At 37.8% G+C, this 9,767-nt stretch overlaps 1 pseudogene; it reads right to left on the bottom strand.

Annotated features, from left to right (window-relative positions):
• Positions 1-8,793: 8,793 nt before the first annotated feature.
• Positions 8,794-9,101, bottom strand: LOC109457803 (non-histone chromosomal protein HMG-14 pseudogene; annotated as a pseudogene).
• Between the last annotated feature and the right edge of the window lie 666 nt (positions 9,102-9,767).

The raw sequence follows: 9,767 nt of genomic DNA, 5'->3' as shown, positions 1-9,767 counted from the left end.
CTGAAATTGGGTGGGGCAGGGTCTCTGGAAATCACTGAGACAGGGCAGATGAAAGGTGATAACCAACTTGATGGAGACTGAAATATGGCATCTGCCTGCATCTGCACACACAGAGTGGGGAGGACTCATCAAAGAAACAATGCCTCCCACCAGCTCCTCTGTCTAGGAGAAAGCTGCCCCTCCAGCCCTCATCCTGAGCCTGACAATTCAGTTCCTCCTCATTTGTCCCTGACATCTATCAAGCCACTGCCCCAGCGCTGGAGCTCAGAGGGAGTGAGTCCATCAGCAAGTAGGTCCATGCGTGGTCCCTTTAAGAGGAGCACCAGGGACTCCAGCTGCCCTCCATCTCACAAAGCCACAATCTCTAGTGGTTTTCAGAGCCAGAAGTTATGGGGACTTCTCTCCTCGACACTGGAACCCTAAGCTGGGGAGCCTGGCATGGGGCTGGGACCCCTGGCTCCTCTGGGGTACCTCCAGAGTTGAGATAGCACTCCCAATTTTTAATGGTCACATATGGGTGTGGGACCAGCCCATTTCATGTCTCTGCCCCTCCTACCAGTCTCAAGGGGGCTTCTGTATATCCATAGTTGTAGGGCTTCAGTTCACCTAGACTTCAGGTATTTTCAGTGATGATTGCTTTGTAGTTTAGTTGTAATTGATGTGGTCCTGAGAGGAGGGGAGCACTGCATTTACCTACTCTGCCATCTTCACCAGAAATCCCATTACTGGCTTCTTTTGTGTTTAGTTGCTTTTTTTGTAGTGAAATGTTTAGATTCTTTTCTCATTTCCTTTTGTTTATATTTTATGGGTATTTTATTTGTGGTTACCACAGGAATTACATTTAACATCTCAGAGTTATAACATTCTAATTTGAATTTTTACCAGTTTAACTTCAATAACATACAAAGACACTTTGTTGCCACTTTTTTTAGTTATTGATGTCACACAATTACATCATTAAACATCATGTGCCCCAAAACATAAATTAATAATTTTTAAAATGCATTAGTCTCTTAAATTATGTGGAAAACAAGATTTGAAGTTATAAACTGAAGTTACAATACTAGCCTTTATACTGATAATTTTTTTCTTTAAATGTATCAGTTTCTTAAATCATGTAGAAAAGTGCAGTTATAAATCATTGTTACGATAATACTAGTTTTTATAATTGCCCATGTATTTACCTTTATTGAGATCTATATTTCTCTATTTGACTTTGAGTTATTGTCTAATGTCCTTTCATTTCATCTTGCAGGACTCCCTTGAACATTTTTTGCATGGCAATTTTAGTGGTCACAAACTCCCTCAGCTTTTTAAAAATTTGAAACTGTCATAATTTTTCCTTCACTTTTGAAGGATACAGTATTTGACGTTTTTCTGGATGTAAGATTTTTGATTGACATTTTTTCCTTTAGTACTTTGAATATATCAGCCCATTGTCTCTTGCTCTCTAAAGTGTCTGATAAGAAATCTACATATCATCTACATAGGATCACTTATGTGATGATTCACTTCTCTTGCTGCTTTCAAGATTCTATCTGTCTTTGTCTTTTGAAAGTTTGATTATATGTATCTTGGTGTGATCGCTGAGTTCATCTTACTTGGACTTTGTTGAGCTTCTTGAATGTTTGTATTGTATTTACAAGGTCTGGTAATTAAGTTCACAAAATCATCTTAGAAAAAGTGCTACATACCTCATTGCTGAATATCTCTATGGTCACCTTTGAAGTACTCCCTTTGGGAAGCTATGCGCAAATGCCAGAGCCTAGTCCACCCTTCAAAGCAATTTTGGAACTCTTTTTCAGAAATGGCCATCAGAGCTGTCATCGTATTACCCTTAATGTCCTGAATGTCATCAAAATACCTTCCTTTCAATATTTCCTTTTTCTTCAGGTAAAGAAAGAAGTCATTGGGGGCCAGATCAGGTGAGTAGGGAGGGTGTTCCAATACAGTTATTTGTTTGCTGGCCAAAAACTCTCTCACAGCCAATGCTGTGTATTGTGATGCAAAAGCCATGACTTGTTGGCGAAAAGTTCAGGTCATCTAACTTTTTCACAAAACCTTTTCAGCACTTCCAAATAGTAAACTTGGATAACTGTTTATCCAGTTGGTAAAAATTCGTAATGAATAATCCCTCTGATGTCAAAAAAGGTTAGCAACATCATTGGAACAAAGTTGGTGAACTTAATTGTCTGACATTAATATGTATTTAATCAAATTTGAGAAGTTTTTTAGCCATTATTTTTTCAAATATTCACTCTGCCCCCTTCTCTCTCTCTCCTCCTGGACTCTCATCATGTGTATTTTGGTCTGCTTGATGCTGTCCTGCAGGTCCCTTAGGCTTTGTTCACTTTTCATCATTTTTCCCCCTGTTCCTCAGCTTTGATCATTTCTATCTTCAAGTTCACTAATTCTTCTGCCTTCTTAAATATGTCTTTGAATTCCTCTAATGAAATTTTCACTTCAGTTATTGTTCTTTACAGCTTCAAAACTTATTCTTGGTTCGTTTTTAGGCTTTCTATCCCTTTGTCTTTATTGATATTTCCATTTTGTTCACATATCATTTTCTTGTATTTTCTCTACATCTTCCTTTAATTTTTTGAGCATCTTTAAGACAGTTGTTTTGAAGTCTTTGTCTGTTATATCTGTCATTATGTCTTTTTCAGAGAAAATTTCTGTTGATTTTTCTCCCCTTTGAATGGTGCATACTTTCCTGTTTCCTTATATACCTTGTCTTTTTGTTGTTGTTGAATACTGAACTTTTTAATCTAATAATGTAGTAACTCTAGAAGACAGATTTTCTTCTCTCCCCATGGTTTGCCATTGTTATTATTTTTGTTTATTTTTATTGTAGGTTGACTCTATGCTGAGGATCAGTCTGAGGTGTAAATTTAAGTTCTTCTTATGTCTTTTTTTTTTCTTCTAGGACTTTGTTGGGGACTAGTGTGTACTTCCAGGACTTTTTTTTTTTCTTCCAAGTCAAGTTGTCCTTTCAGTCTTAGTTGTGGAGGGTGCCGTTCAGCTTCAAGTTATTGTCCTTTCAGTCTTAGTTGTGGAGGGCACAGCTCAGCTCCAGGTCCAGTTGCCGTTGCTAGTTGCAGGGGGCACAGCCCACCATCCCTTGCGGGACTCGAGGAATTGAACCGGCAACCTTGTGGTTGAGAGCCCACTGGCCCATGTGGGAATCGAACCGGCAGCCTTTGGTTAGTAGCATAGAGCTCTAACCACCTGAGCCACCTTATGTCTTTTCTGAGTCTTTCCCTGGCATCCATGGTCACTTTCTAATTCTTCCTGTATATGAAGTTGTTGTCCTTGTTTTTCTTTTTTTGTTTTTGTTTTTTTTCAATATCCTCATCTTTAACATTAGGCTTCAGAAGAGGAAAAAGTGGAAAATGAATGAAGGAGGAAATAAAAGGGCATTGACCCTTTAAGTCTCCTGGAAATCACTTCAGCCAGAAGGAGAGGGGTTTGCACCAATGGGAGGAGGTTCAACAGCAGCTGCCTACTTTTTCTGCACCTGTGTGATCACAAGCAGCAGTCAGCAATTAGAGCAGAGATTACTGCTATTTGGAGGACAGAATCCTATTTAACCTCCTTTGCTCCCACAAACTACGTGCTAGCTGCTCCCGGAACAGGTGCACAGCTGCCTGCCATGTGGCTGGCGGTGGGGGACAGGTAGCTGCTACTGAATAAATGCTGAAATTGACTGAAATTAACTGTAATTTACCATCCAAGTCTTCCCCTGGAAGTTGTAAGCCTTCAACAGACCCCCGAGTTCTAAAATAGTTACATCAGATTCTGTCAGTGCAATTGTTGTCCAAGTGGGGAGACACATTCCAGGTACTCCTACTCCACCATCTTCCCAGAATACACTTCTATACCTGGTAATTTTTTATTGGATGCCAGATATTGTAATTTTAAGTTGTTGTGTTCTGAAGTTTTTTGCATTCCTTTAATTTTGAGCTCTGATCTTGGGTGTAGTTACTTGGAAGAAATTTTGACCTGTATGAAACTCGCTTATAAGCTTTTTCACATGGGTCCAGAATAGTCTTTGATCTAGAGCTCATTTGGCAATACCCTCCTGAGACCTCGGGGGATGCCTGGCTTGTCAGTAGGTCTTTCCACTTTGTTGTTGGGAACAAGAAATATTCCTGGCTCTTTGAGTTCTGGTGATTGTTCCCCTGTTGTTCTCAGTGGCTCTTTCCCTCCTTGGCTCCCTCACACAAATATGCCGATCAGTGCGCATCTGAAACCAGATTACTGGTGCTGTCTTTATGAAGATTTTTCACCTCCAGTATGCAGCCTTGCAACTTCAATCCACTTTCTTCTTGAATTGTCAACTCTGTCTCCTCAACTCTGGTATATACAGGTTTTTGTGTAGATATATGTTTTCATTTCTCATGGGTAAATACCTAGGAGTCTGATTTCTGGGTCATATGGTAAGTGTATATTTTACTATAAGAAACTGCCAAATTGTCTTCCAATTTGTCTGTACCGTTGTACAATTCCACCCTGAAAAATGGTTGCACTGTTTTACAGTTTCACTCAATAACGTATAAGAATTCCAGATATTCTTCATTCTTCCCATTTTTCTTTTAGTCATTCTAATAGATGTGCAATAACATTGTATTGTGGTTTTAATTTTTACTTCCCTAATGACTAATGATATTGAGCATTTAAAATGTGCTTATTATCATCTATATCTTCTTTGGGAGGTTTCTGTTAAAATATTTTCCTGATTTTTAAAACTGGGTTGTTTTATGTCCTATGATTAAGGATTTTGAAAAACAGCTGCATTGAGATACAATTTACATGCCATAAAATACACTCACTGTTAAGTGTAAATTTGCACAAACATCATCATAATATAGTTTTAGAACATTTTCTTCACCCCAAAAAGTTCCCTTGTGCCCATTTGCTCTCAATCTCTGCTCCCAACCCCAGGCCCAGGCAACTACTGATCTGTTTTATGTATTTGTAGGGTTGCATTATTTGAATTTTGTATATTTGAAGTGAAATGATACAATATGTAGTATTTTATGTCTGGTTTCTTCCATTTCCCATTTCCCATTATTGGGAACAGTGTGTACTTATTATTGTATTATTATTGGGGAACAGTGTGTACTTCCAGGCCTTTTTTCCAAGTCAAGCTGTTGTCCTTTCAGTCTTAGTTGTGGAGGGCGCAGCTCAGCTCCAGGTCCAGTTGCCGTTGCTAGTTGCATCCCTTGCTGGAGTCGAACTGGCAACCTTGTCGTTGAGAGGACGCGCTCCAACCAACTGAGCCATCTGGGAGCTCAGTGGCAGCTCAGCTCAAGGTGCCTGTTCAATTGCCTGTTCAATCTTAGTTCAATCTTAGTTGCAGGGGGCGGAGCCCACCATCCCTTGTGGGATTTGAGGAGTTGAATCGGCAACCTTGTGGTTGAGAGCCCACTGGCCCATGTGGGAATCGAACTGGCAGCCTTCCGAGTTAGGAGTATGGAGCTCTAACCGCCTGAGCCACCGGGCCGGCCCTGTTTCCTACTTTTAATGATAATGCTGTCAGCCTGTTTTCACCTACTTCAATTCAAGTATATCCCCTCCTGTGGATATACTTCTGGTTTTCATGGCTGTCCCCACTCTGGTAACATTATCATTCTCACTGACTGGGAGGCAATGGGAATAGCCCCAGACAAGAAGACTGCAAAATTCCACTGTTCTTACTCAAAGTTCTGACATTTTTTAATGAATAAATGCTTCTCAATTTGTTATTTGACTTTGGCTAATTTCCAGAACTCTGCAAAGGTTGTTGTTTGAAAAATGTGTCCAATTTTATCTTTGTTTTGGGAAGAGAGTATTTGTGTCATGCAGGGTGTCATGCAGGGTCTCTGGTCCTGCTCCCTGCATAAGAACGCAGGACATGGTGAGGCCAAAAAGGAACACCCACGGAGCCATAGGTAGGGGAGTCATACCACTATACTCTTGCTGGCGGCTGGGTTGGAGACACAGGAAGCAGGAGCCACAGAATCCGCAATCCACACTCCGCCACACTACGCGCTTGCCAGCCACCATCTTCTTGCTAGACCCCATTTTCTGCTAGCGTAGCCACAGCGGTTATATTAGTGGCCAATGGCTCACTGGTTACAGCTGACAGCCAACCAGCCACAGCTGATGGCCATCCAATCACAGTTGAGGGCCATTTACTACCTGAACCAGCACCTTTCCAAGTGAGGCTGAGAGCCTGGAAACTGCACTCCTGGCTCTGTCCCCACAATTTGTCAACATCTTCATGTCACCTCCACCAGAATTCCCCCTTCCTATTTATTATTCACTTTTGAGAATTCTTTTTACATTCTGGATAATAGTCCTTTATCAGATATGTGTGTTGCAAATATTTTCTCCCAGGCTGTGGCTTGCCTTTTCATCTACTTAATAGTGTGTTTCAAAAAGCAAAATCTTAAATTTTTTATGAAATGCAGTTTGATTTTTTTTTTTTTTCTTTATGGATTGTGCTTTTGGTATAATATCTAAGGAAGCTTAGCTTGACCCAAGGTCACAAAGATTTTTTCACTATGTTTTCTTTTAGAAAGTTTACAGTTTTAGGTTTTGCATTTCTGTTTATGGTTTATTTTAATTTTTTAATATGGCATGATTTATGGGTTGAGGTTATTTTTTATAAATATAAAAATTAATGTCCAATTTTCCCAACACAATTTGTTGAAAAGAATACTATTTGTTCATTGAACTGAATTGGCAGTGTTTTAAAAAATCAATTTTGACCATATATGTGTGAATATAAGTCTAGACTCTCAATTCTGATCTGTTAAAAGGTAAATTAAAGTACATTAAATGTTGGAAGAGTTTGTTTGGGCAAACATTGATTCAAATCAGGGAGCACCAAACTGAAAGTGGTTAGGGGCCATCTACTGACATGAGCCAGGGGGAAGGCTTTTATACAGCAGATGCAGATATAAAGCAAGAAAATGATTTGATTCACTATAGCTTAAGCAGTTGCCTTATTTGGGAAAGCCTAATTAACTGTGATTGGTTGTTCTTAAGTTTTGATTTCTTAACGTTGAAGTCTTTATTCTGGATTAGGTTTTGGTTTGCTTACATAGGGTGCCAAGGTAGTAGAGCCACCTCAGTCTAATGGCCTTCTTGTTTAATTACTTTAAAAGTTCCATCGACATATGTATCTATCCTTTGTCAATATTACATGTGTTAAATAGTGTAGTTTTGAAGTAAATCTTGAAATAAAGTAGCATGTTTTTTTTCCAAAGTTGTTTTAGATATTCAGGTTTCTTTGTATTTCCATAACTATTTCAGAATCACCTTGTTGATTTCTATGAAAAAGCCTACTGGGATTTTGATTGGGATTGCATTAAACCTATAGATAAAATTGGGAAGGATTGACCACTTAACAATACTGATTTTTCTAATTCATAAACACTTATTTGGGTCTTATTTAATTTTTCTCACCAATGTTTTGTTGTCTTTATTATACCAAGCTTGCACATGTTTTGTTAGATTTATACCAAGTATTTCATGTTTCTATGCTGTTGTAAATGGTACTATTTTTTAATTTCCGTTTTAATTTTTTCAATGCAAATATATAGGAATACAACTGATTTTTCTATGTTGATTTTATATCCTATAACTTTGCTAAACTCATAGTAGCATTTCTGTAGATCTTTGTGATTTTCCACATAGACAATTATGTTTATCGCTAACAGAGACAGTTTTATTTCTTACTTGCCAATCTGTATGCCCTTTATTTCTTTTCCTTGACTTACTGCACTGGTTAGAACCTCGAGTTAAAAGTTCAGTAGGAATGGTGAGAGTGTATATCCTTGCTTGTTCTTGAACTTAGAGAGAAAACATTAAGTATTTCACCATAAAATATAACAGTAGAGGTAGGTTTTTAGTGGATGTCTTTCATTGAGTTGAGGAAGCTCCCTTTAATTCTTAGTTTGCTAAAATTTTTATCATAAATGTTGAATTTCTTCCATGGTTTTTTTTCTTTCGTAATTGAGATTTTATTGGTTGTTTTGAAGATAAGAACACAGACATTTCAATTTGTACATAATTCTTAATGTATGCACCAAAAATCTAAAAAGTCATGTAGTTGTGATTCTTTTTTAAACAGTTATTCTCGTCACTTTCCAGCTTAAAATTTGGAGACTAATTTTTCTTGATAAAATATCAAGTACCAATATCTTCAAATGTTGATATGCTGTTGCATCAAAGTTCTGCTAATTCACAATTTAATACCATATACATGACATACTCAAATTTTCAATCTTTCACAGCACATTAACAAAATGACTAGGAAAAAACTGGGCTACCACAACCAAAGATGGTACAGAGTGCACAAAATCCTGACAGGGAGAGCCAAGATCAAGGAGTGGTTTTCTTTAGGAAACAATTCTACCAAAAACATGAGAATAGAAGTAATTTAAAATGTTCAAGACATATTAAATGCACGACTGACTCCAAATTGCCATTTAGCATGCTTTGCATTATAACATATAAAAACTACCCCCATTTATGGAATGTTAAGCTGACACCCAAGACAATCAAAACTTCCCATATTCAATATCCCATTATTTTCTGGTTGTACCCAAAATAAATAACCAGCAAATAATTTCACCTCTTTCAAAAAAAAGCATTTACACTAAAAAATGGGAGGAGGTGCAATTCCCTCCTTTTTAAAAATGTTTCTAGAGCTACTATAAAAACTTGCATTTATAAAACAGTTGATAAAAATATTCCTCTGGATTGTACAAGAAGGGAGCACTGATAAGACATGATATGATATTAATCAGAATTGGCTTCTTTTTCTCCTGCGTCACCAGAAGCTGGACTCCCCTCGTTTTTAGTTTCTCCATTTTCTGCAAGTAAAATATTCTGTAGTTTCTTTGTCAGCTACTTTAGTCTATTTTCCATTTTCTCTCCTTTTCCCTTTTGTTTGCATTTTTTTTTGTTTATAGATTTTCCTTTCCTGCTGACTGTTTTGGTTTCATTTCCACCTTTGCTGAAGCATATTTAGCTGACAACCTCGCCGACATTCTCTTGGGTGTCTCCTTCACTGCCCCATCTGAGGAGCTGACTTTCCTCTTGGGCATTTTGGCAGTGGGTGGTGCCTGTGGGCCATGGTGCACCGAGAGCCTTCTCAAAGCTCTTCTGCTTGGCAACTGCTACTGCTCGCACTACTGGAGCCACTTTCTTCCAGGTCTTTTAACTTCTCTTTCATATTATACATTTTTTACCATTCATTACTGAATTATTGGTAATTTCGTAAGCTTTATATTTCAATTCATTAATTCTCTCTTCAACTTTGTCTGTTCTTCTTTTGATCTTGTCATTTGAGGTTTCAAATGTTAGTTACGACAATTTTTGTTTCTGGAAGTTTTATTTGATTCATATTCAAATATGTCTAGCTAAGTTTGTTAGTTTATTATTTAGTCATATTTTCAATATCTTTTTAAAACTTCTTTAAACACATTTAAAATCCCTGTTTTCTGTTCTGTATTTCATCCTTCCATTTTATGCAGTATTTGTAGTCTCACCCTGTTATGTGTTCTTTCTGCTGATTCATGATCCTTGTGGTTTGTTTCCTCATGAATTAATTTTTGATTATGGGCTTATGTTCCTTGGAATTCCTTGAGATCTGTGTTTAAAATATGTCCTACCAGAGAGAATTTTTGTTTGCTTCTGCCAGTCACCTAGGGGTACTTCCAACTCAGAACCACTTTTAAATAAATCTTTGGCTTGAGGTTTTTCCAGTCACA

Source organism: Rhinolophus sinicus, chromosome 3 (genome assembly GCF_057876585.1).
Source record: "Rhinolophus sinicus isolate RSI-liver-muscle chromosome 3, RSI-T2T, whole genome shotgun sequence".
Lineage (NCBI taxonomy): Eukaryota > Metazoa > Chordata > Mammalia > Chiroptera > Rhinolophidae > Rhinolophus > Rhinolophus sinicus.
The sequence above is the reverse complement of the archived record's forward strand: the minus strand, read 5'-3'. Positions and strand labels throughout refer to the sequence as shown.